The 27,461-nt window shown below is 45.6% G+C and overlaps 1 protein-coding gene across 5 annotated transcripts in view; it reads left to right on the top strand.

Annotated features, from left to right (window-relative positions):
- DENND2A (DENN domain containing 2A) overlaps window positions 1-27,461 on the top strand; it is a 122,126-nt gene that overhangs the window by 11,049 nt on the left and 83,616 nt on the right. For 2 of the 5 annotated variants that reach the window (XM_030825891.1, XM_030825887.1), the window contains exon 2: window positions 24,280-24,381. The exons of 1 other annotated variant lie outside the window; for it this stretch is intronic. The gene's annotated coding sequence lies outside the window, so the exon portion shown is untranslated. Of the gene's footprint in view, window positions 1-21,741; window positions 22,945-24,279; window positions 24,382-27,461 lie in introns of those variants that run through there. 2 more of the 5 variants (XM_030825889.1, XM_030825888.1) reach the window with 2 other exon arrangements.

Raw genomic sequence — 27,461 nt, 5'->3', positions numbered from 1 at the left:
GTGGAGGTTGCGGTGAGCTGAGATCGTGCCACTGAACTCCAGCCTAGGTGACAGAACGAGACTCCATCTCAAAAAAAAAAAAAAAAAAAGAAAGAAACATAAAAGACACCTTGTAGAGAGTGAAGTAACAAGAGCACCATAAGAGCAACCCGTGCCTCACTTGTTCACTAGCTTCTCCCTCTTCACTGTCTCCCTCAGCTCATCATGCTCAGTTTCATCGCTCCCTCCCAAACTGGACCTCTGATTTGTTCTTTATACAGACCGTTAGCTCATTACCTCTCACTGCCTCTTGAATGTACCACTCTCACCTTAATGTGTCCAAAAGAGAACATATTTTCATTACATTCTGTGGCCTCGTTATTTCCCTTGGTTAGCAAACCTTCACTCCTCTTTCTTATTTCAGAACATCCCAACGTCTAGCCTGCTGCCGGGTCCGTCTTCTCCCTGGCTCCCACGTGAGTCCTGGTGCTCCCGTCCTAGCAGGCGGTCTTCATGCTGGGCAGGCTTTGCCTTGTTCTTTACTCCATGCACTGGCCTCCTCAGGAGCACTTTCCCTTCCCCAACTCTTGGAATCCAATGGAGTCTTAATTGGCCACCAGGCGCTACCTCTTTGAAGCAGTCCCTGGCTCCCCTTTCATTGCCCTCCTCCAAATTTCTCCAGTTTATATTTGTTTCATAACATTTGCCACTGTGTTCAAATGTATTCCTCCACCCAGTCTCTAATGGCGCTCCTGCACACCTCTGCGGTTAATTTTGAATACTGCCTTTCACCCTAGACACCATTGTGTTTTGGTTGTCCTAATTGTCTTTGAAAAAACAGATCTTCACAGATTCCTCTTGAGTTTTCTGTGAGTTTTATTAAGGGTGTGTCAGGCATTCCCTGAACCAACCTTGTCTTTCTGTTTTGAACAGTTGCAATCTTTTATTGCCATTTGGTTGATAGGGTTTATATCTTTTATCTCTAGCTTGAGGGCAGGGACCATTTTTTGTACTGGTGTATTCCCAACAGCACCTCAAAGAGAACTGTCTCCAGCTTGCTGATTAATCATATTGATTAGTTTTAAATCGATCAATGCTGGCTCAGATTAACTAAATGAAATTATAGACCAGGTGTGGTGGCTCATGCCTATAATCCCAGTACTTTGGGAGGACGAGGCGGGTGGATCATTTGAGGTCAGGAGTTCAAGACCAGCCTGACCAACATGGTGAAACCCCGTCCGTACTAAAAATACAAAAAAATTAGCCGGGCGTGGTGGCACGTGCCTGTAGTTCCAGCTACTCGGGAGGGTGAGGCAGGAGAATTGCTTAAACCTGGGAGGCAGAGGTTGCCGTGAGCTGAGATCGCATTACTGCACTCCAGCCTGGGTGACAGAGCAAGACTCCACTTCAAAAAAAAAAAAAAAAAAGAAAGAAAAAAAGAAATTTAAGGCCAAAGGGGATTTCCCATATCTTGAAAGTTAGCTAAATAAAAATGAACACGTTTCCAGGCATTGCACAACTTCTGAGTACAAAACCAGGCACAGATAGGAAACAAACAGAAGTAGGGTCTCAGGTCAGGCAGAGCAAGCTGCACTGGTCTGAGGGTGACCTCCGCCTTACTTTCACAGTTGGCACCATAGCCAGTGCAACTGAGGACTAACAGGTCACTGTGCACCCTGACTTCTGCTGCAAAGGGAAGGGGATCAGGTCACCTTCTAATTCCAAAACCAGCTTTTATAGATTATAACAGCACTTATATGTTGGAGAGTAGTTTAGAGCTTACCCACACTTGCAAACAAATGAACCTGCGTAAGCAGCCCTGCAGGTGAGTTGAGGACATGGTATTGTTATTGCTAATTCATTAAGAATTAATGTATGCTGGCCGGGCACGGTGGCTTACACCTGTAATCCCAGCACTTTGGGAGGCCGAAGCTGTCAGATCACTTAAGGTCAAGTTTGAGACAAGCCTGGCCAACGTGGTGAAACCCCATCTCTACTAAAAATACAAAAATTAGTTGGGCATGGTGGTGCACGCCTGTAGTTGCAGCTACTCGGGAGGCAGAGCCAGGAAAATTGCTTGAACCACTCCAGCCTGGAGGGCAAGAGCGAAACTCTGTCTCAGAAAAAAAAAAAAAAAAAGAATTAATGTATGCTGGGCATGGTGCTTCCACCTGTAATCCCAGCAGTTTGGGATGCTGAGGTGGGAAGACTGCATGAGCCCAGGAGTTAGAGACCAGCCTGGGCAACAAATCAAGACCCTGTTTCTATGTCTCTACAAAAAAAAAAAATTACCCAGTTGTGGCGGTGCACGCCTGTGGTCCCAGCTAATTGGGAGGCTGAGGCAGGAGGACTGCTTGAGCTTGGGAGTTTGAGGCTGCAGTGAACTGTGATTGCACCACTGCACTCATCCTGGGTGACAGAGTAAGACCCCATCTCAAAAAAAAAAAAATTAAAAATAAAAATAGGTCAGGTGCAGTGACTCATACCTGTAATCCCAGCACTTAGGGAGGCCAAGGCAGGCAGGTCACTTGAGGCCCAGAGTTCGAGACCAGCCTGGCCAACATGGTGAAACCCCGTCTCTATGAAAAATACAAAAAAAATTAGCCAGGCATGGTGGTGTGCGCCTGTAGTCCCAGCTACTCAGGAGGCTGAGGCACAAGAATTGCTTCAACTCTGGAGGTGGAGGTTGCAGTGAGCTGAGATTGTGCCACTGCACTCCAACCTGGGCGACAGAGCAAGAGTCCATCTCAAAAAACTAAACTAAACTAAAAATAAATAAATAAATATTTAAAATAATATATTAGAGCATTTTTACTTAGTATTATTTCGCAGGGTTAAGTTCACCTCAGAATAATGGAAGACATTTGCTGAGCACTTTTTCTGGGCTATGCACTGTGCTGAATGTTTTACAGGTGCAATTTCATCTAATCCTTACCAGTCTTTTAAAGTGCTACCATTATCACCATTTTACAGAGGCGAGAACTAAGGCTTAGAAAAGTAACTTGATCAAGGTCCTGCAGCTCTCCAAGTTCACTGGAATTTAAACTTGGGTCTGTCTGATTCCAAACCCTTTGCTTTTAATCCTAATGATAAACCCTCTCTCAAGCTTTTTCTCAGAACCCGGGAGCAGCTGCAGGAGTAGCCTCAGCTCCATTCTCTTGTGCTGGCCCCAAGCAAGGGGATGGGAGATGACGTCTCCCTCTAAGATTGCTGCCTTTTGTCCAAATGTGCTGGCCGGGAGCCAGGCCTGGAAACTCTCTGCTCATGGAAAGAAAGAACAGAAGCCAGCAAAAGAGGGTGGGAAGAGTCTGAGGGGAGGAAAGGAAGAGGAGGACAGGAAGGCAAGAGGGAGAAAGGAGGTGGGAAAGAGGATTCTGCGGGTAGCACAGCTGGAGAGGGAGATATTGTGCCAGGAAGCAAGCAAACGAACATGACCTTCGGGTGCATTCCATTCAAGTGGGCTGTTCAGTGGTGCAGCATGAGCCTTCAGCCCTGGGAGGCCAGGCTCTGGGGCTGTCCAGGTGCTCAGAGACCAGGACAGATCACACCGGGTGGTGCTTCCTCCCATTCTCAGGATTACTATCCGGTGAGGTCAGATCAAAACCAACAGCAGGAAAGCCTTCAGAGGGAAAAGAAGCCACAAAATGGCAGCCTGAGGGCTGCCTCTGGAAGTAGAGGAGCTGACCAGGCAGGGCCTCGGTGTCACAGCATGCATGGTGTGCAGGGGACGGAGAAGGGGAAGGGAGGAGACTGGGTGCTGGGTACTTTGAATAAAATCAAATCATAACTATTTCCCAAGTTCCTACTCTGGATTGAGGAGTGGAAGGCCCGTATGGTGCCGTCAAGGTGCACGTGTAGGCGTTAGGCACCTGGACCCTGGAGGGGTCAGACACCCTGACGCATTCAGCACCCATGCAGCCTTGGGAAAAGTTAATCCCTCCAGGCCTTAATTTCCACATCTGAGAAGGGGAAGCAATAGTAAGCTTACTGTGAGCATTAAACTAAATGACCTGTGTAAAATCTTGCTTAGGGAATAGTAAGTACTCAATTAGTATCAGCTGTTCATTCATCATTGCAGCTTAATTTGAGGTGTCAAAACATAAATATGTGAAACCTTCAATAAAAATGTATAAATAACATTTGAAGCCAACCATAGAAGACATAACACAAGGTTATATACATTTTGTTAGAACATCAACTTTTTCTTCTTTTCTTAGAAAAGAAGAAAAAGCATTCAGTAGGAGCCCATGGCTGTTTTTTGTTTTGGTTTTTTTATTTGTTTGTTTTTTGTTTTTGAGGTGGAGTCTCACTCTGTCTGACAGGCTGGAGTGCAATTGCATGATCTCGGCTCACTGCAAACGCTGCCTCCTGCATTGAAGTGATTCTCCTGCCTCAGCGTCCAGAGAAGCTGGGTTTACAGGCGCATGCCACCACATCCAGCTAATTTTTTTGTATTTTTCATAGAGACAGGGTTTCACCATGTTGGCCAGGCTGGTCTCAAACTCCTGACCTCAAGTGATCTGCCTGCCTCAGCCTCCCAAAGTGCCAGGATTACAGGCATGAGCCACCACGCCCAGACTGTTCTTTTTTTTTCTTTTTTCTTTTTTCTCTTTTTTGAGACGGAGTATCGTTCTGTCGCCCAGGCTGGAATGCAGTGGCGCCATCTCGGCTCACGGCAACCTCTGTGTCCCGGGTTCAAGTGACTCTCCTGCCTCAGCCTCCTGAGTAGCTTGGATTACAGGTATGCGCCACCATGCCCAGCTAATTTTTGTGTTTTTAGTAGAGACAGGGTTTCACCATGTTAGCCAGGCTGGTCTCCAACTCCTGACCTCAGATGATCTGCTCGCCTCAGCCTCCCAAAGTGCTGGGATTACAGGGATGAGCCACCGTGCCCGGCCTTATGGCTAATGTTATCTGGTAGCTATAAGGCAAATGTGTTTTGTTTTTTGTTGTTTTTTAAAAAAATCTCCAGGCTGGGCGTGGTGGTGCACGCCTGTCATTCCAGCTACTTGGGAGGCAGAAGCAGGAAAATCGCTGGACCTAAGGTGGAAGCTGTATTCACATCACTGCACTCCAGCCTCGGCAACAGAGAGAGATGCTGTCTCAAAAAGCAAAAACAAAAACAAAAAACAGAACAAACAAACAAAAAAAACCAAAATCTCTCAACAGCCTGATAATAACAAAGAACATTTCTCACTTCTAAAAAAAAAAAACGAAAATCACCAGAAACACGAACTTCACAAATCTCTCTGGGTTTCTGAAGAAGAGGCACTTCAGCTAAGAAAAAAAAAAAGGAAAAGAAATGCCTTCAAGAACATGGAACATTTAACTAACAGATCCAGGTTCTCCTGTGACAGCTTCTCCATGGAAACCTGAGTCCCCTGAGGCAATGGAAAGGAGGGTGAGGAGGTGAATGAGCCCCAGGCAGGGTAACAGGAGCCCTGGGTTCTGCTTCTACCTCTGCCACCATGTGGCCAGGTGACAGGCTAGGTGAGCCAAAAAACCCCTGGGCCACAGTGTTGTCACCTGCAGCCCTGGCGTCCCACCTGTCCCCTCCCTGTGTTGGTGTTGAGGAGCCTTTCTGTGCCAGGCGCTTTTCCAGTATCATTTAGTTTTTTGTTTTTTTTTTTTTCCTTTCCTCCTTGAATTTCCTCACTAGACTGGGACCTCTGAGAAGCACTGTCATTTACAGGCTGGGTTCCCAGTAACCCACTGGGTCACAAGGGGAGAGCTGCTGAGGCCAGGAGGAGGATGTGGAAGGCTGGGTCAGCCAGCACAGGCGTCACTCCCATCAGGGTCCTGGGAGAAGGGGCTCAGCATTTCCTGAAGGCAGATGACTCCATAAATAGACCGGGGGATGGGAAGAGGATTCAATCATCCCGTTCCTCCTGTCAGCTCAGCTCCTTCTGCTCATCCGGACTCTGCAGCCTCTCGTAAATGTTTTTCACTCACATATGGCCCTGCCGGGGCATTAGGGGTGGAAATGGGGATGTGAGATGGACTTTCTGCTAGATTGTAGATCCAAACAAGAACTGAAGAAGGTATACCTGCCATTTATTTTAATTTCCCACAGAAATTTCTCCTTCGTCCATGTCAATATAAGGCCAGAGTTTTTTCCTTTATTGGAAGGAAGGAAGCGAGCGAGGAAGAAAATTATACACCTTTAGATACCGTGGCCTATTTAAATTCAAGGGTTCAGCAGATCTTCCTGTTGTGACACTTTCCATATGCTTTTTTTTTTTTTTTTTTTTTTTTTTAGACGGAGTCTTGCTCTGTCACCCAGGCTGGAATGCAGTGGTGTGATCTTGGCTCACTGCAACCTGTGCCTCCCGGGTGCAAGTGATTCTCCTGCCTCAGCCTCCCGAGTAGCTGAGATTACAGGCACCCGCCACCATGCCTGGCTAATTTTTGTATTTTTAGTAGAGACGGGGTTTCACCACGTTGGCCAGGCTGGTCTCGAACTCCTGACCTTATAATCCGCCCGCCTCGGCCTCCCAAAGTGCTGGGATTACAAGCATGAGCCACTGCACCCAGCCCTCCATATGCTCTTTAGGTCCTCAGAAAGGTTAGGTCTCCTGACAACAGCCTTACTAAGACTTCAGATGTTCCTAGCACCTTCAGTGTCATGAGAGTCTCCTCTGGGAGGAAAAGGGACCCTTTTTTTTTTTTTTTTTTTTTTGGAGATAGAGCCTCACTCTGTTGCCCAGGCTGGAGTGCGGTGGCATGATCTTGGCTCACTGCAACCTCTGCCTCCCAGGTTCAAGCAATCCTTCTGCATCAGCCTCCTGAGTAGCTGGGATTGTAGGCACCTGCCACCACACCTGGCTAATTTTGGTTTTGCCATTTTGGCCAGACTGGTTTCGAACTCCTGAGTTAAGGTAATCTGCCCCCCTCAGCCTCCCAAAGTGCTGGGATTACAGGCATGAGCCACCGCACCCAGCCGGAGAGGGACTTCTTGAGGGCTGCTCTTGTGACCTCCATAATGCAGAGAATGATCAGTTCACACCAAACTTCCTGGGCCGGGCTAGAGGCAAACCTAATGGGGGCTTTAGTTTACTTAGCAGCCAAAGTTTACTCAGCTCCAGCCATATAGATACAGATTCGCGTTTAAAATGATGATAGGGGCCTGGCATGATGGCTCACACCTGTAATCCCAGCACTTTGGAAGACCAAGGCGGGCAGATCCCTTAAGTCCAGAAGTTCTAGACCAGCCTGGGCAACATAGCAAGACCCCATCTCCACATAAAAATAAGAAGAAAAAGAAGAAGGAAAAAGTATTCAGTGTCCTCCTGGAGGGTTGGTGGACGGTTGAGGCTGGGATGGGGGTTGAATTGTCTCTTGGACCTGGGCATGCTTACTTCAGTACACTGGTGTTATAAAAGTCTGTTCTTTTATACTCATGAGCACTGAAGGCTCCTGATGGCTGGATAGCACTCATTTAAGCTGAGCCTCTGAAAGAGCATTTTAACAGTCTGAGAAGGAGGGGATGTGAAAACTTGGTGATTTTGGATAAAGAGTATATAAATTTTCTGTACTATTCTTGCAACTGTTCTGTAAACTTGAAATTATTTCAAAATTAATTTTTTTTTTGAGATGGAGTCTTGCTCTGTTGCCCAGGCTAGAGTGCAGTGGCGCAATCTTCACTCACTGCAACCTCCGCCTCCTGGGTTCAAGCAATTCTCTTGCCTCAGCCTCCTGAGTAGCATATGCCACCACGCCTGGCTAATTTTTGTGTTTTTAGTAGAGATGGCTTCACCATGTTGGCCAGGCTGGTCTCGAACTCCTGGCTTCAAGTGATCTGTCCATCTCAGCCTCCCAAAGACCTGGGATCACAGGCATGAGTCACTGTGCCTGGCCCAAAATTTAAAAATTTGAAGGTCGTTATGCTTCTGGTATCATCTTGGCAACAGCTTTCAGAAAGTCTACACAAGTTGTGTTCACAGATTCTGCCTTGGTTTGTGTGTTGCTTGACTCCTGCAAAGAAATCCTAAAAATCATTTGGGCGTCTCCTCCTTATGGAACCAGTGTTGCTTTTCATTCAGTGGTTGGTGCTTCCTTAAATATTAGTCATTCTGAGATTATGCAAATTATCTGTGCCTTCCAGCCGCGCACCCCAAACGAAATTCAGCCCAATCTTCAAGCCCAACTCAGGGCTGCTCTTCTACAAATGGCGTTCACTTTCACCTGTTTTGCTTGTCAGACTGTGTTTTGTATTGGAGACATTCATGTGCGTCTTATTTCCTGTATGAGAATGGAAACTGTCAGAGGGCAAATTAATCTATTTTACACTTCTCCCAGGTTTCACTCTGTTCCCTGAGAGAAGCAGGCACAGCTATTAGTTGCAAGACTGAATTACGTGACTATAACAGGCCCTTTGTATCTGTGAGTTCCGCATCCGAGGATTCAATCAACCACAGACTGAAAATACTCAGAAAAAAAAACATTCCAGAATGTGTTACGTTGCAGATGTGTACAATGTAGTTATGCCTAGGGTGTTTGCATTTGTACCGAACATGTACAGACTATTTTTCTCTTGTCATTATTTCTTAAAAAACACAGTATAACAACTATTTACATAGCATTTAGGTTGTATTAGTTATTATAAGTAATCTAGAAATGATTTAAAGTATGTGGAAGGGCCAGGCCTGGTGGTGGCTCACATCTGTAATCTTAGCACTTTGGGAAGCCGAGGTGGGAGGGTTGCTTGAGGCCAGGAGTTCAAGACCAGTCTGGGCAACATAGCAAGACCCTGTCTCTACAAAAAAAATTTTTTTTTAATTAGCTGAGCCTAGTGGCTCACACGTGTAGTCCCAGCTACTCAGGAGGCTGAGGTGGGAGGATCACTTGAGCCTAGGAGGTTGAGGCTGCAGTGAGCCATGATGCCACCACTGTACTCCAGCCTGGCAACAGAGCAAGACCTTGTCTCTTAAAAACAGTTTTTTAATTAAGTATAAGGGAGGATGTGCATAGGTTATATCCAAATACTATGCCATTTTTATGGGACTTGAGCATCCATGAATGTTGGTATCTGAGTGACATCCTGGAACCAACCCCGGAGGATACCAAGGGATGATTGTATTTCCCTTTAGCCGTTGGTTTCCACATAATCACTCTTTGGACCCATTGAAACATCTGTACTGGGATGTGGTTACTGTAGAACAGGATCTAAATCTTGGTCATCTCTAAGGGAAAGGAGCTAATGAGAATAAAGTATCACTTAGCCTTCCCTTCAGGAGAGATGATGGCAAAGCAAAACAGGTGCAGAGTGATGAACTCACCTGAGTTGTATGCCCTACAGCTGTGGTCGTGGCTGCAAGGCAGCTGTGGGGCTTGCTGGGCGCCGCAGGGCAGACCCAGACACCCACAGACAACAGCAGCGTTTATATTCCCCCTCTCCCCTGCTGTATTTGCAATAGCAGTTATAATACATGCTTATAATAGAAAATTTGGAAATCTGGCGGGGGGGGGGGGTTGTTAAAAATATAGATGTTAGAGAATGGAAAAAAAATAGAAGTTTCTTACCCAATGGCAACTACTGTTACTCCCTCATTAAATTTACTTCCAGTCATTTTCTTTTGTGTGCAGTTTTGATAGTAATAAATTCCTCCTCCCCCGCCCCTTTTAAACATTGTTTCATTCATTTTGGACACAAGCTTTTGGATTCTGTTTCTTTTGGCTAACATTACAACATGAACGTTTTTTCCATTTAATAATTGTCTTCTTTTTTCTTTTTAGCTTCAGTTTAAAATTTTCTTTTTTTATTTTTTTTGAGACAGAGCCTTGCTCTGTCGCTCAGGCTGGAGTGCAGTGTTGCAATCTTGTCTCGATGCAAACTCCACCTCCCGGATTCAAGCGATTCTCCTGCCTCAGCCTCCTGAGTAGTTGGGACTACAGGCGCCGGCCACCATGCCTGCCTAATATTTTTGATATTTTTAGTAGAGACGGGGTTTCACTATGTCGGCCAGGCTGGTTTTGAACTCCTGACCTCAGGTGACCCACCAGCCTTGGCCTTCCAAAGTGCTGGGGTTACAGGCGTGAGTCACTGCACCCAGCCTAAAATTTTCTTTTTAAATAATAGCTTGATTGAGATACTTGATTGAGACATAATTCACATGCCATACAATTCACCCATTTAAAGTGTATAGTTTAATGTGTACACATTTAAGATGTACAGTTTTGGCCAGGTGCAGTGGCTCACACCTGTAATCCTAGCACTTTGGGAGGCCAAGGCAGGCAGATCACTTGAGGTCAGGAGTTCAAGAGCAGCCTGGCCAACATGGCGAAACCCCATATCTACTAAAAATACAAAAATTAGCTGGGCATGGTGGTGCACCCTTGCAATCCCAGCTAGTTGGGAGGCTGAGGCAGGAGAATCTCTCGAACCCAGGAGGTGGAGGTTGCAGTGAGCTGAGATTGCACCACTGCACTCCAACCTGGGCAACAGAGTGAGTGAGACTCTATCTCAGAAAAAAAAAAAAAAAAGTGCAGAGTTTTTAGTGTATTCCTGGAGTTGTGCAACCCATCACCACCATCAATTTTAGAACACTTTCGTCACCCTGGAAAGAAATGCAAACCTGTTAGCAGTCACTCCTTATTCCTCCCACCCACCCACTCCTAACCTCGGCAATCACCAACCTACTTTCTGTCTCTATAGAATCGTAGTCTTCTTAAACATAATTTAATTTACGTTATAATATTCCATTGAATACCGGTATTCCACTGAATAGCTAAATTATAGTTTACATTACCATTACATTGCTTAACTTTTGAGTAGCTTTTAACTTTTCAGTATTATAAGTAACAGCTATGAATATTTATGCAAACACTTTTTACATCCTTAGGATTGTGTTAGGATATATTCCCAAAGTATAGAAATATATAATTAGGCTGGGTGTGGTGGCTCACGCCTGTAATCCCAGCACTTTGGGAGGCCGAGGCGGGCAGATCACGAGGTCAGGAGATCAAGACCATCCTGGCCAACATGGTGAAAACCCGTCTCTACTAAAAATACAAAAAATTGGCTGGGCGTAGTGGTGGGTGCCTGTAGTCCCAGCTACTCTGGAGGCTGAGGCAGGAGAATGGCGTGAATCCAGGAGGCGGAGCTTGCAGTGAGATTGCGCCACTGCACTCCAGCCTAAGCAACAGAGCAAGACTCCGTCTCAAAAAAAGAAAATATATATATATATAATCATACAACCATAAAAAAACAGATCCAAACACACCAAAAAACTTTCTCCCATCACATTTAATTAACAAATGTTTCTGAAGTGTGGCATGGTGTAGAAGTACAAAACAGTTGCTGATCTTGAAGAGGTGAGCAGGACAGACATTCGTAATGATGAGCTAGAGTCTAGTTCTAGTCTATATTAGATATGAGACCGCGAGAATATTGTCGAAGGAGCACTAGACTTGGATTCAAAACATAGACCCGTTACTTGTGAGTTATTGTATGAACTTAAACACGTGACCTAACTCCCTGAGGCTCAATTTCTTCATCACAAAAAATTGGTAGGAACACTAACATTGATTTCTGTAGAGATGAGAAACAAAAAGGGTTTCTCAGCTGGGTTTCCGGCCTACCTGAGAACAGAGAGAAGGAAGACCAAGTTTACATATTTGAAAGTTGAAATAAGTTGGAACCTGACTCCTCCCTGTTTGGTGATCTGTAATACACAAAAGAAACAAAAGGAAGTGTACTTTTTTATTCAAAAAATACATTTATCTGAATTCAGACTATTAAACCATATTTTACCTGTATTAGCATATTTCATAACTTTTATAACTCATGCTTTAAAGATTTGTGGCAAACTCATGCTAGCCTTGATCAGAGAGGTGACCCTGGCAGTTACTGAGCATTAACTCTGGAGGACTGACGCCACTGAGACTTTCTACACACTGTAATTTAGTGTTCCTATCCAAGATGGCCACTAAATTGCACTTCTTCTATTTTCACCCTCTAGAGAATGGTAAAAAAGCATGATTTGCAAATATTGTCAAGTCCAAAGTGTGTTTCTAAACTACTAAGCTAGCCAAATGCATCTCTGTATGTTAGAATGTTCTGCAGATGTGAAAAAAATCCTTCCCGGGTTTATGAAAGTGAGAATGATATGCATCTTTTAGCTGCCTGTGGCATCCAGCACATCACACAGTGTGGTCAGTCCAGTCAGGCTGCCCGAGCCACAGATTCCCAGCGGCTTCATTTGTCAGACAAACTGACAGGTGTTGGTCAGGAAAATACTGATCAAGTTGTTTTTGTTGTTGTTGTTTTGAGACAGAGTCTCACTCTGTCGCCCAGGCCGGAGTGCGGTGGTGCGATCTCGGCTCACTGCAACCTCTGCCTCCCAGGTTCAAGCGATTCTCCTCCCTCAGCCTCCCGAGTAGCTGGGATTACAGGCGCCCACCACGACGCCCAGATAATGTTTGTATTTTTGTAGAGACGGTTTCACCATGTTGGCCAGGCTGGTCTCGAACTCAAGTGATCCACCCGCCTCGGCCTCCCAAAGTGCTGGGATTACAGGTGTGAGCCACTGCGCCAGCCTTCAAGATGTTAAAAGAAAGTATTATTGTCAATGACTGAGTATTTATAAGGACAGAAATTCCTGAAATTACTCCGGTGATGCTCCTGGTCCTGAGGCCTCCTTTAGAGTACGGGGGAGCCTTGATATTGAAGGCCATGGAGGGAAGAATCAGCAGAGCAGCATCTCCGAGCATCAGCATCTGGGTTCCAGGAAAAGGTGCACGCACTTTGTGCTGGTAACACCTGTATCAGATTCCCAAGATGCTCTGAAACAGAAGTATTTACTGGAGTAAAATACTGCCTTACAGGCCGCGCACAGTGGCTCACGCCTGTAATCCCAGCATTTAGGGAGGCCAAGGCAGGCGGATCACCTGAGGTCGGGAGTTCGAGACAGTCCTGGCCAACATGGTGAAACCCCATCTCTACTAAAACTACAAAAATTAGCCGGGCGAGGTGGCACACACCAGGAGTCCCAGCTACTCAGGAGTCTGAGGCACGAGAATCGCTTGAACCCGGGTGGCAGAGGTTGCAGTGAGCTGAGATGGTACCACTGCACTCCAGCCTGGGCGACAGAGCAAGACTTTGTCTCAAAAAAATAAATACTGCTTTACAAAGGAGAGGGCAAAATACAGTATTTCTGATGCTGACTGACAATGCAAGTGACATGAAAATAACCCCCATGATTCAACTCTAGACCAGCAACTCTTATTGCTATGCCTGTGAACTCTTTGGGAAATTTACAAATATAAATTCCTACATCCTACTCTGGCAGTCGGCTTTGTTTGGTCTAGGGTGGGTCCAGGACTCCTCACTTTTAGTAATTGTCCCTGCTGATTCTTTTTTTTAAATAATGGCTTTATTGGGATATAATTCACATACCATAAAATTGACTCTCTTAAAGCATATAATTTAGTGGTTTCTAGTATACTGACTGTGTTGTGTAACAACCACCACTCTGTAATTTTAGAACATTTCCATCATCCTGCCCCCCAAAATCCATACCTATTTGCAGTCACTTCTCACTTCCCCGCCTCACTTAGCTTCTGGCAACCACTAATCTACTTTTTGTCTCTGTGGATTGGCCTATTCTTTCTTTGTGTGTATGTGATGGAGTCTCACTCTGTCGCCCAGGCTGGAGTACAGTGGTGTGATCTCAGCTCACTGCAACCTCCACCTCCTGGGTTCAAGTGATTCTCCTGCCTCAGCCTCTAGCTTAGATTACAGGCGCCCACCACCACATCTGGCTAATTTTTATATTTTTAGTAGAGATGGGGTTTCACCATGTTGGCCAGGCTGGTCTTGAACTCCTGAGCTCAGGTGATCTGCCCACCTCAGCCTCCCAAAGTGCTGGGATTACAGGCACGAGCCACCACGCCCGGCCAGGATTGGCCTATTCTGAAATTTCTTGAGAATTGAATTACACAATGTGTGATCTCTTGTCAGTGGCTTCTCTCACTTAGCATAATGTTTTCAGGGTTCATCCATGTTGTAACGTGTATCTCAACTTGATTCCTTTTTATGGCTGAATACTGTTCCATTATATGTGTAGACCACTTTTGTTTATCCAGTTATTTGTTGGTGGACGCATTAAGCATAAGAAAAATGATATGTAGGCCCGGGTTCAGTGGCTCACACCTGTAATCCTAGCACTTTGGGAGACCAAGGTGTGTGGATCACTTGAGCTCAGGAGTTCAATACCAGCCTGGCCAACATGGCAAAACCCCAAAACCCCATCTCTACAAAAAAATACAAAAAAAAAAAAAAATAGCCGGACAGGGTGGTACACTCTTGCCTCAGTCACAGGTAGCTGAGGGGCTGAGGCAGGAAGAATGCTTGAACCAGGAAGGTCGAGACTGCAGTCAGCCAAGATTGTGCCACTGCACTCCGGCCTGGGTGACAGAGCGAGACTCCATCTCAAAAAAGAAAAAAAAAAAAAAGCAGAACTCCTAGAAATGGGCAGACTTTGGTTGTTAGCAGCGAAGTTGTGCCTTTGGTACTGCCTCCATCTACCTGGTGTCGTGCTCTAAGGACTTGATGTGCAGTGCTTTTGTGCAGGCGCAGTTTAAGCATTTGGTCCAAGAAGGATGCAGGCCGCAGTTTTGCCAAATATGTCCCCAGGTGTTGTTCTGAGGCAGCACACAGCCTTTGGCTTCTCTTATTCCTCATCTGCTTCAGATTCCTCTGTCTTCTTCCAAATGCAAAAATATTGGTTTGTTTTTGAAAATATAATGAATCAGATAAATAAATAAAGTTATGTATAGGCCTAGAGCAACCCATTTTAATTTTTTTAAAACCTTTTCATTGGCTAGGTGCAGTGGCTCACGCCTGTAATCCCAGCACTTTGGAAGGGCAAAGTGGGAGGAGTGCTTGAGGCCAGGAGTTCAAGACCAGCCTGGGCAACATGGTGAAACCCTGTCCCGACAAAAAATATGGAAATTAGCCAGGCGTGGTGGTGCACACCTGTAGTCCCAGATACCTGAGGCGGTAGGGAGCTGAGGCAGGAAGATCACCTGAGCCCAGGGAGGTCGAGGCAGGAGGGACCTGTGATTGCACCACTGCACTCCATCCTGGGCAACAGACCCTATCTCAAAAAAAAATTTTTTTTGTTTAAAGAAAATGGGGAAAATGAAGCATCGAGACTCCAAAATGAGCTGCACTATGTAGTTAGACATAGCAAGAGTTGTATTACATGATTGTGTGCTTTTATTTCTCAAGTTGTTTTTGGAAACAAATAACTTCTAGATATGTTTGCTAAGAAATGCTCAGACAAGAAAACAACTATTTTTGTTCTACTGTAATTATTATGGTTTCTTCTCTATTTTTTGCCTGCTCTTCATAAGCTGATAAAACTAACAGATACTGGAATCATTAAAGCTGAATAGCCCATGGCCTTATCTGCAACACAAAACTATTTAAAATGTAATTTTATTAATATGTTATCATTTACAATCCTGTAAACCAAAAAATGACTGAGGCAGCTCAATCAATTTAGAGGTTTATTTTGCCAAGGTTGAGGATACCCCTGGGGAAAAGAAACACAAGTCACAGTAAGATTTGTCTCTTGGCCAGGTGCGGTGGCTCACACCTGTAATTCCAGCACTTTGGAAGGCCAAGGCAGGTGGATCACTTGAGGCCAGGAGTTTGAGACCAGCCTAGGCAAGGTGGCAAAACTCCATCTCTACTAAAAATACAAAAATTAGCTGGATGTCTTGGTGCATGCCTGTTAATTCCAGCTGCTCAGGAGGCTGAGTTACAAGAATCACTTGAGCCCAGGAGGTGGAGGTTGCAGTGAGCCAAGATCGCGCCACTGCACTCCAGCCTGGGTGACAGAGTGATTCTGTCTCAAAAAAATAAAAAATAAAAAAATAAAAAAGATCTGTGTTTCCTGTGCTTTTTCCAAAGAGGCTTTGAGGATTTCAGCGTTTAAAAGGGAAACAGTGAGCAGGAGGGGAAGGAGGAAAAGAAAAAAGGGGAGAAGGGTAGGTGATGAGGCAAGTGGTCACATTCCGATGAGGCTTTGATTGGTGCTCAGTGAATCCACGTTTTCCATGGGAAAAGAAGGGAATGGGGAAAAGTCAGTAGTGCATTCATCCAGCTCTCAGTTGGTCTGCATTTGACACCAGATAAAGTTAGCATGTGAAATTACAGCTGTCTGGGAACAAAAGGAAGGCAGTTTCTTTGTGTGTGACTCAGTTCCCAAGCTGTTATTTTCCTTTTGGCATAGTGAGTTGGAGGTCCTGAGATTTTATTTTTGTTTCACAATCTAAGCTGTGGGTTTTCTTTTTTTTTTTTTTTTTTTGTAAGGGTGGCTGCTCCATAGGCAAAGCAGGGCTACCCCATAGGCAGAGTAGCCTAAACTATTTTTTAGGAGATGGGGTCTTGCTGTGTTGCCCAGGATAGAGTGCAGTAGCTTTTTTTTTTTTTTTTTTTTTGAGATGGAGTCTCACTCTATTACCCAGGCTTGAGTGCAAGGGTGTGATTTCAGCTTCCTGCAACCTCTGCCTCCTGGGTTCAAGTGATTCTCCTGCCTCAGCCTCCCAAGTAGCTGGGACTACAGGTGCACACCACCACGCTCGGCTAATTTTTCTATTTTTAGTAGAGATGGGGTTTCACCATGTTAGCCAGGCTGGTCTCGAACTCCTGAACTCAAGTGATCTGCCTGCCTTGGCCTCCCAAAGTGCTAGGATTACAGGCGTGAGCCACTGCGCTCAGCCTGCAGTGGCTATTCTCAGGTGCGATTATAGCTCACTGCAGCCTCAAACTCCTGGTCTCAAGCAGTCCTCCTGCTTCAGCTCCTCCAGTAGCAGGGACTACAGGCTTGCATCACTGTACTCAGCTAAACCTTTTTTTTTTTTTTTTTGAGGCAGAGTTTCGCTCTTGTTGCCCAGGCTGGAGTGCAATGGCTTGATATTGGCTCACTGCAACCTCTGCCTCCTGGGTTCAAACCATTCTCCTGCCTCAGCCTCCTGAGTAGCCGGGATTACAGGCATGCACCACCATGCCCAGCTAATTTTGTATTTTTAGTAGAGACAGCGTTTCTCCATGCTAGTAAGGGTGGTCTCGAACTCCCGACCTCAGGTGATCCACCCGCCTCAGTCTCCCAAAGTGCTGGGATTATAGGTGTGAGCCGCCGCGCCCGGCCCTAAACCTTATTTTTAAATTTAGTGTAACAGGGCTGGACGCAGTGGCTCATGCCTGTAATCCCAGTACTTTGGGAGGCCGAGGTGGGCCAACCACTTGAGGTCAGGAGTTCGAGACCAGCCTGGCCAATATGGAGAAATCCTATCTCTACCAAAAATACAAAAATTAGCCGGGCGTGGTGGTACGTGACCATAATTCCAGCAACTTGGGAGGCTGAGGCAGGAGAATCGCTTGAACCCGCGAGGTGGAGGTTGCAGTGAGCCGAGATTGCACCATTGCACTCCAGATTGGGCAACAGAGCTAGACTCTGTCTCAAAAAAAAAAAAAAAAATTAGTATAACAAATATGATCCTTTTGGTGTCAAGTTATATATAATACATATTCACTTATGCTTCAGAGCTAACATAATCAAGTTTAGATCAGTAAAGGGCACTGGAAATTATAATTGCGTGGATTTTATTCCTCCACCTCTTCCCCTGCTCATATATCTTATTTTTTTCACGGAATATACACTGTACTTACACAATTTATTTCCACTGAGATAGAATGCACATAACATTCACCATCTTTTTTTTTTTTCCTTTTTTTTTCTTGAGATGGAGTTTCGCTCTGTCATCTAGGCTGGAGTGCAATGGGGCAATCTTGGCTCATGGCAATCTCCGCCTCCCGGGTTCAAGGGATTGTCTTGCCTCAGCTTCCCAAGTAGCTGGGATTACAGGCATATGCCACAACACCCAGCTAATTTTTTGTATTTTTAGTAGAGACAGGGTTTCACCATGTTGGTCAGGCTGATCTCGAACTCCTGACCTCAGGTGATCCACCTGCCTCTGCCTCCCAAAGTGCTGGAATTACAGATGTGAGCCACCACGCCCAGCCAACATTCACTATCTTAAACTGTACAGTTCAGTGGCTTGTGGTGTATTCACCGCATTGTGCAACTATCACCGCTACGAAATTTTAGGACATTTCTATCATTCCAAAAGAAACCCTCACCTATTAATAGCAATGAGGCACAATTTCTCCCTCCTCTCCGCCCCCGGCAACCACTAATCTACCGTCCGTCTCTGTGAATTTGCCCATTCTGGACATTTTATGTAAATGGAATCATACACTATGTGGCCTTTTGTGTCTGGCTTCTTTCATGTAGTAGGTTTCTTTGGTTCACCAATGTTGTAGCATGTAATAGTGCTTCATTCCTTCATGTGGCTGAATTCCATTGTATGGATAGACCACTTTTTAAAATCCATCAGCTGACCAACACTTCCACATTTCATTTTATATTTATGTATTTATTTATTTTGAGACAGGGTCTTGCTCTGTTGTGTAGGCTGGAGTGCAGTGATGCAATCAAAGCTCACTGCAGCCTCAACCTCCCAGGCTCAAATGATCCTCCACCTAAGCCTCCTGCGTAGCTGGGGCTACAGACATGCACCACCACACCTGGCCAATTTTTTTATTTTTTATTTTTTGTAGAGATGGGTTCTTGCAATGTTGCCTAGGCTGGTCTTGAACTCCTGGGCTCAAGTCATCCTCCTGCCTCAGCCTCCCAAAGTGCTAAGATTACAGGTGTGGGCCACTGTACCCAGCCCATTTTATATTTAAATCACTTCTTGCTTTAAGATTTAAGGAGAGGCCGAGTGCGATGGCTCATGCCTGTAATCCCAGCACTTTGCGAGGCCGAGAGGGGCGGATCTCTTGAGGTCGGGAGTTCAAGACCAGCCTGACCAACATGGAGAAACCCCGCATCTACTAAAAAATACAAAAATAGCTGGGTGTGGTGGCATATGCCTGTAATCCCAGCTACTCGGGATGCTGAGGCAGAATCGCTTGAACCTGGGAGGCGGAGTTGCGGTGAGCCAAGATCACGCCATTGCACTCCAGCCTGGGTAACAGGAGCGAAACTTGTCTCAAAAAAAAAAAAAAAAAAAAAGAACGGTGCTCTGTTATCAGAAGCAGCGGTCCAAGAGGCCAGGCCTCAGACCACTAGTTGATGTCTTGCTGGGCTCCTAGCCCTTAAGGCTGTGCTGGCTTCACCAGGCTGGTGTTTCCAGATTACCTTTGCTGGATTCCAAAAATGGCAGCAGAAGAAAGACAGCAGTGGGCAGGGAGGCCCAGCAGGATTCTACAGGAGCTGCCGGGTCCTCCTGAGGGCTCTGCTCCTCTCCCCTCAGGCATAGCCCGCTTCTCTTGGTCCTCCTCCAAATGCCACAGGTCCACAGCCAGTCCTGTGAGAACTGCCCTTGGGACCTGATCTTGTTTATTTCCTCTTTCTACTTGTGGGAAAACACTTTATATCTGTTTTAAATTCTTGACCCTTTTTCTGAGAGCTATTTGTTGTGTAATTAATGACTTGACATTTTAGAATTCTAAGCCCCTTTAAAAAACAAAAAACAGTGTGTTCAGAGATAAGCCTGGAAGGAACTGTAAAATTGTATATATATAAAATCTAGCAATGTCAGTCTGGAGCAATTAAGTTGTCTGGGCTTTTGAGGCTGATCAGAAGCATCTCACTATGAGATCTCTTGATCTCTCTCTCTCTCTAAATTAAAGGTAATTCACAGACGTAATTGGGAGTAAGAGGATCTCTCAGCATCAGCTGGCCAAGAGAGTAGACCGCAGTACCCAACAGGATTAAAAATTGAGGGAGACTCTCCTATCTGGCTTTTTTTTTTTTCTTAAGACTAGTTAAGTGAGGCTGGGCACAGTGGCTCATGCCTGTAATCCTAACACTTTTGGAGGCCAAGGTGGGAGGATTGCTTGAGCTCAGAAGTTCAAGACCAGCCTAGGTAACATAGTGAAACCCCGTCTCTACTAAAAAAAATTTTTTTAATTAGCCACGTGTGGTGGTGCATGCCTGTAGTCCCAGCTACTCAGGAGGCTGAGGCGGGAGGATCGCTTAAGCCCAGCAGGTTGAAGCCGCAGTGAGCCATCATCAGACCACTGCACTCCAGCCTGGATGACAGGGCGAGACCCTGTCTCCAAAAAAAAGAGTAATTGAAAAAACCCCACAAATATCAAATGCAGTAGTGAGAAGCGGGGAAGAGTAGAATAAGGAGTTGGATGCGTAACTGACTGTGAATAATCAATTGAGTTGACTCACTGCCTTCAGACCAGTCCCACCCAGCTTCTTAACTTCTGAACCCTCCAGTCAACATGATGTCAATGCCCAGACAAAATTCTTGAGCCAAGAAAAGATTTTACAGTATTCACTTTAGCAAGAAGAACAACAGGGTTAGATTATGGACTGGGTTGATAAACATAATCAGCTATAGATGTTAGAATTTTAAAAATATTTTTCTTCAACTTGTAGGACTTAGTTTCTGAAACTTACAGAAATGTTCAAGCCTACAAAAAATATATGAACTCTTGTGTACTCATCAGCTAGCTTCAAAATTTTGCATGATTTTTTAGTCTAATTAATTTTTTTCGTTTGTTTTCAGACAGACCCTCAAAAAAGAGTCTCGCTGTGTTGCCCAGGCTGGAGTGCAGTGGGGCAATCTCGGCTCACTGCAACCTCTGCCTCCCGGGTTCAAGCAATTCTCCTGCCTCAGCCTCCCGAGTAGCTGGGATTACAAGCGCCCACCACCACGCCCACCTAATTTTTGTATTTTTAGTAGAGACAGGGTTTCCCCATGTTGGCCAGGCTGGTCTCAAACTCCTGACCTCAAGTGATCCACCAGCCTTGGCCTCCCAAAGTGCTGGGATTATAGGCATGAGCCACCATGCCCAGCCAGTTAATTAAAATTATTAGTAATAAGCCCATCTGGTTAATGGGAAGTTCTATTTTTATGGAAAGCAGTTGAGTGGGAAAATGTGTTATTACTATCAGTCATTCCATTATCTCTCAGAATATAGTCTACTTAGATCACAAGACCAAATTGCCTAAAAAGAAATAAGGAACCTTGGGTTGTGTAAAAATTCAAGCTGTCTTGAAGCCCAGCCCTTTGATTTCTTGCGAGCGAGAGATGCCCCGGCCAGGACATTGGCCTCTGCGACCTTTGATTTACCATATTTAAATACAGATTCCAGAGCAGCCCTCAGACTGTTGGCTTTGGTAAGTCTTGGTACATCGGGGAGAGGTGCCCAGGAATCTGCATGTCTGACAGGGTCCCCAGGTTGACTGGAACTGATCCCCCATGGACCACACTTTGGAAAATAGTTCTATCTCACAATCCCAGACTATAAAGTGATAGTGAAGTTTATCATGGTAATTTAAGTCACAGAGCACTCCCAACTAGCAAATTCGGCTGGGTTCGTTACTTAATTAATGATTTTTTTTTTTTTTTTTGAGACAGGGTCTCACTCTGTCACCTGGGCTGGAGTGCAGTGGTGCAGTCTCAGCTCACTGCAACCTCCATCTGCTGGGCTCAAGCAATCCTCCCACCTCAGCCTCCTAAGTAGCTGGGACTGCAGGCGTGCACCAGCATACCCAGTTAATTTTTGTATTTTTGTAGAGACGATGTTTTGCCATGTTGCCCAGGCTGGTTTCAATCTCCTGAGCTCAAGTGATCAGCCCACCCCGGCCTCCAAAAGTGCTGGAATTACAGGTGTGAGCTACCATGCCCAGCCAGTTAACAACTGCTAATTGTCAGAGACAAAAAGGGAAAGGTCAATTTTTTATAGCAACATTTTTAATATCTTTGTGAATTCAGAAATGCTGGTGGACTGATTGCTGAGTGTTCAGGGGGATTCTATGCCCCCTCAGTGCCAGCCTCTGAAGCCCCCTGCACTTGCTTCTCAGTATATGGCATCAGCCGTTTCTCTGGAGATCGTGGTTTTCATGCTGGAAGTTATTACTCCCTGATGGGAAGTGAGTTCACTTAAGTATCATGTCGTTTAAGTGTTTTTTGTGATCTTTGACCTCCAAGTTCACACATCCATCTCTGTGCATTCGACACAGTGGCCTTTTTTCCTTTTGGAAAAGCTGTGCTTCCTGAGAACTATAGGGAAACTGTTTTCTTGAGGGCATGGGGGGAGTTACCGGGTTGATTGTGACCCAGGCACAGCCCTGGTGCTCTCGATGATGGCAGAGACTGTGTCTTACTCATCTTTGAGTCCCTCGGTGCATCCTGCACACAGCCTAGCACCTTGTCCTAGTGTCAGTGAAAGGGGAAGCCAGCTTGGAAGAGAGCTGCTGGCTCATATGGAACAAGGTTGGATTCTTGTGGGTTTGGTCTGCGTGGAGGGTGGTGGCGGTGGTGGGGAGGGGCTGTTCTGCCTGACATCCACTGGGGCCCTCTGCCAGATGCCGGACAGAAGAGTAGTGTCTGTGGGCCCAGCCAAGTGGAGGGACTCCAGAAGCTTTCAGCTCTGCGGAGCTTTGTGAGAGGAACAATGAGTTCCTTCCTGTCCCTGAAAGGCCTTTCAGGACTACCCTGCATGATGGGACGGGCAAGCCTTGGGGCCTGGCTTCTTTAAAGAAGTAGGCTCGGTTACAACATAGATCGAGCCCCACAATGTCTGGTGCTGAGTTGCTGGGTAGGGGGACAGCCGAATTCCATGGACGGGCCAGAGCTCTATGCTCCCGTCCACCCACACACACACAGTTGGCAGATGTGTCTGTTCCCTTCCTTGCTCCCCCAGCTCATGGTTCCCCAGCCTCCCTCTTGTTCATTTGTTACCATGTGCACTCTCCTTTTCTTTTTCTCTTTCTCTCTGGCCTTCCTCCCTTCCTCTCCTTGTTCCCAAGAGCTATCTACATGTCTTGAAGTTCTGCCCTTCGATTTCTCGGGAGGGAGAGGATGCCCAGACCAGGACATCAGGCAGCCATCCCATCACCTAGCAGGGAAACCATCCTGGGAAATAGGGTAGGAATCTTGGAAACTGGAGAAGGGGTTGGGAGAGGGCTTCCCTGGAAAAGTAACGTAAATACCCAGTATCTTGATATGCCTTGAGCTCTAGTCAAGGAGGTGGCTCCTCTCCACTAGGGAGGACCAGCTGGTGTTCCTGCCTTACAGAAGAACTGCGTGGCCCATCTTGTTGGCCTTCTCTGATGGCCTCATCTTGCCAGCACCTTCACCTGAGCCATGTCCATTTATGCTCATGTTGGGAGACACTTCTTCCCAAAGAGTTCTGGAAGGACTTGCTATGAAGCAATGAAGTTTAATCAGTTACTTCAGTTTATATGGGGGCCAGGCACCAGAGACTTCAACTGCTACTTCTGAGCTGAGGCTGCTGCCTTGGTATCCACACAGGCCTTGCTATCTGGGGGGTTTAAGGAGCTCAGTGGGATTCCTGGGTTTGCCAAGACCATCTCCTGGTGTTCCTTAGACCAGACAGATGACCTCGTGACTAGCTGTTTCTTCCTCCTCCGTCTGGAGGAGCTGGGAGGGGCTCCCCATGGGGGGCTCTGCAGACAAGGCAGTGTGGGTTTAAACTCCCAGTGTAAGGGTTCGCAGAAGGGTAGAGTATCCCTGTGAAGACAGTTCCACTTTGGTGTGTGGTTTATGTCTTGTGTCAAATAAAAGGGCAACTACTTTCTTCTTTGGGGACTATTAGCTCATCACAGTGGTTCTTAGAGAGCCTGAAAAAGCATTGGGTCTCATTGTTATTTATGTTTTGCTTTCTAAGATTGTATGTTTTCTTGAAATTTTTGGTGACCTTAGCTAAAAGATATATACAAAGGGGGCCAGGCACAGTGGCTCATGCCTGTAATCGCAACACTTAGGAAGGCTGAGGTGGGCAGATCACGACCAGCCTGGCCAACAAGGTGAAAAACCATCTCTACTAAAAATACAAACATTAGCCAAGGGTGGTGGTGCACACCTGTAATCCCAGCTACTGGGGAGGCTGAGGCACAAGAATCACTTGAGCCCAGGAGGCGGAGGTTGCGGTGAGCCAAGAGCATGCCACTGTATTCCAGCCTGGGCAACAGAACCAGACCCTGTCTCAGAAAAAACAAATGAACAAAAAAGATATATACAAAGAGGTTGGCATGAGTTCTGAATCCGGGTGGACCTCAGGATTGCACCCTTGCTCTACCTGCTAGGCCGGGGATTCCGAATTGTGTGTTATTTCCACCCCCTGCTCCTGGGTGGAATCTATCAGGGATAAATAGTTTGGAGTGTGGGCCCTAGATTTGCTCCCCTCTGAGGGAGGCCCTGCTGTCGTGGCTCACTGGGTGTGCATCCCTGTCCCCCCAGGCAACCTGGAACTCCCCTCGGTGCTGACATGATGACAGTGTGCAGGCCGGCCAAGGGCAGCTACAGCCAGACTGAAAACCTGAACTACAAATTGGCTGACAAGTAAGAACACTTCTCCCCCGAGAGTGTAGACACTGGCCCAGCTTCTTACTCTCCTACCACCTTTCTTTCTTCACTGATCCTACTTCCTTGAGCTAAGGAGCTCTTTTCCAGGTCATTCTAATGAGCCTCCTGCAGACCGTCTCCATGCACTGCATTCATTTAAGGCTTCAGGCCAAAGTGATCAAGAGAGAGTCTGACTAATGGCCGGTGTGAGGAAAGGATGATCCCCTGGCAACTTCAGCCCTATCCCCACGACACATTCTAATTCCAGGTTTATTTTTCTAACTACAAGGATGTTCAGGTATTTTACTTATGTTTGAGCCCTAACATTTGCAGCTGTACCCGTACACAGTCAGTTTTCCCATCTAATATCAGCGTGATTGTTTCCTTCTCCCCAGATGGAGCCCTTTCTCTGATCCTCTCACATTCCACAAAGCAGTTGGCAGCCACTGAGGGGTTCTTAGCTCTGCACCCTAGGCTGGAACCCCTTATGGGGTGGGAGAATCCTGGAAACAGGAACTCTAGAAACTCTTGGGCCGGCAACCACATGGAGCAGGAACTCTGTCCTTAGGGACTCATAGGACCGTTGCGGCATCCTTGCCTCTGTTGCATGAGTTTTGTAAATCCAGTGTGAGTTCTCAGCAAGCCATCCTTTGTTCCTCTTGAGTTTTCCAACAGAGCTTCATAGTTGTGAAGTCACTCCATGTGTTTGGGCTCTTAGACAATAACTATGATACTTACAATAACACTAGTTACCATTTGTTGATGCCAAGATTTAGAATGTGTGCTGTACTTTGGGCACATTACATGTTAACTCATGAATTCATTCATTCATTGAATAAATATTTGTTGACTAGCTGCTATGCACCAGGCACAGTAAACGATATAAATGTGGCCTCTGACTCATAAAGTTTCAGTCTACAGAAGGAAGATGAAAAACTCAGGATTCAAGTCTCAAGTCCCTCAATTCCATGTATTTAGCTACTAGGCCATAGTGCCTCACAGCATATAGGACATTAATAACCGTATTGTAGACTATCAGTCATCCCCATGCAGGCACTAACCTGGATTGTTGTGTTTCTAACGTGTGTGTCTGTCCCCTCTCTCTTCATCTTGCCTCTAGCACTGTGAGAGCAAGAACTATCACTTCTGCGTTTTGAACCCTCAGTGAAATAACAAACTGATTCTGACTAAAATCTGAATTCATGCTAATGTCTCCAGTGGTGATGGAACAATTTAAAAATGTTTTCTCTTTGTAAACACACTGTTAGGAATCCTAATTGTTTATTTAAATAAGGAATTCTGCCTTGATAGCCATATTTAAAATAGGAAAAGGCATTTGCCAAAAAAATGTGTTTGCATTTTCACAAGTTTCTATTTTATGCCGTGCAACTAAGAGCAGTGGCATAATTTATGTGCTAATGTCTCCATTGAGGAAGAGGTCTTTACACAAACAACCTTGGGAATAGAAAACTAAATAGTAACAGGATGCATGAAATTGCTACTTATTCATCCCTCACGGTGAACCTTAACTGGAGTTTCAGAATTTCCATGCGGTCAGATCTATACATTCAGAAAATGGGCACTGTGAGGCGTTAGCTAATGTCGGCACATCCAAAGTCACTATGCTCAGTCATAACCTTTGCTGGTGGAAGAATGTTTGCACTGGACAACACAGATACTCTTCATTCTTGTTAGACTAATTTAAAAATGTTTTTCTTTCAAAATAATTTTTAATATCTTCATGGCATTACCTAATCTCCTAAAATTACATTTGGAAGCATATATCATTACATATATGTTCTAGGCCAGAACTTTCTTCAGTGATGGAAATATTCTTCTTCCCCATCCAGTACAGTAGCCATCAGCCACATGGCGCTTCTGAGTCCTTGACATGTGGCAGGTGTAACTGAGGAACTGAAGCTTGAATTTCATTGGATTTAAGGTTAAATAGTCACGTATGGCTGGTGGCTACTCTATTAGATAGTGCATTTCTAAGCCAAGTGTGAAATCTGAATCTGCCTCTTTATTCACGCATTCATTCATGCACCAGATATTTATTGACCACCAACTCTCCCAGGTATTGTTTTGGGTGCTAGGGGTGCAGACTTGGCCACAACAGGCCAAAATAACAGAACAATCCCTGCTCTGGTGGCAAGGCTCATGGAGAGCTCACTCTAGTGAGGCCCCATTCCGAGGAGGTTCTGTTCAGATGCACCCAATCATTGTGGCTTTGCCCACTTGAATCAGACAATTTGTCAAGTTCAGGGGTAGCACAAACTTCATGACTTGTGATGTTGTTTTAGTTTTTAAATAGTCATTGCAAAGAACTGCCTGTGAATAAGAAAAGCAGGAAAAACAGCCTATGTAATCTTTTACCTCATGAAGTTACTCCTATTTTATTGTTATTTTTATTCTTGAGACAGAGTCTCACTCTGTTGCCCAGGCTGGAGTGCAGTGGTGCAATCTCAGCTTACTGCAATCTCTGCCTCCCAGGTTCCAGCAATTCTCCTGCCTCAATCTCCTAAGTGAGTAGCTGGGATTACAGGGCCTGCCACCACACCCCGCTAATCTTTGTATTTTTAGTACAGACGGGGTTTCACCATGTTAGCCAGGCTGGTCTCAAACTCCTGACCTCGTGATCCACCCACCTCGGCCTCCCAAAGTGCTGGGATTACAGGTGTGAGCCACAATGCCTGGCCCATATTATTATTATCTTCATTTTACAGAGGTGGAAACTGAGGTTTAGAGGACTTAAACAACTTGCCTAAGGTCATGTGACTGAATTAGGATTTAAACCCAAGCCTATCCGACTCCGAAACCCGATTGCTTCTTCATTTCACCATGCTGTCTCCCCAAGGAAAACACAAATTGAGTTTTTAAAAAAAATTTTTGTAGAGATGGGGGTCTTGTTATATTGCCCAGGCTGGTTTTGAACTCCTGGCCTCAAGTAATCCTCCCACCTCAGCCTCCTAAAGTGCTGGGATTACAGGCGTGAGCCACCGCTCCCTGCCCACAAAGTGATTTTTTTTTTAATAGGGATTTCAATGTCTGTGGTTTGTGACTTGCATATAACATTT

Source organism: Nomascus leucogenys, chromosome 13 (genome assembly GCF_006542625.1).
Source record: "Nomascus leucogenys isolate Asia chromosome 13, Asia_NLE_v1, whole genome shotgun sequence".
NCBI lineage: Eukaryota > Metazoa > Chordata > Mammalia > Primates > Hylobatidae > Nomascus > Nomascus leucogenys.
The sequence above is the reverse complement of the archived record's forward strand: the minus strand, read 5'-3'. Positions and strand labels throughout refer to the sequence as shown.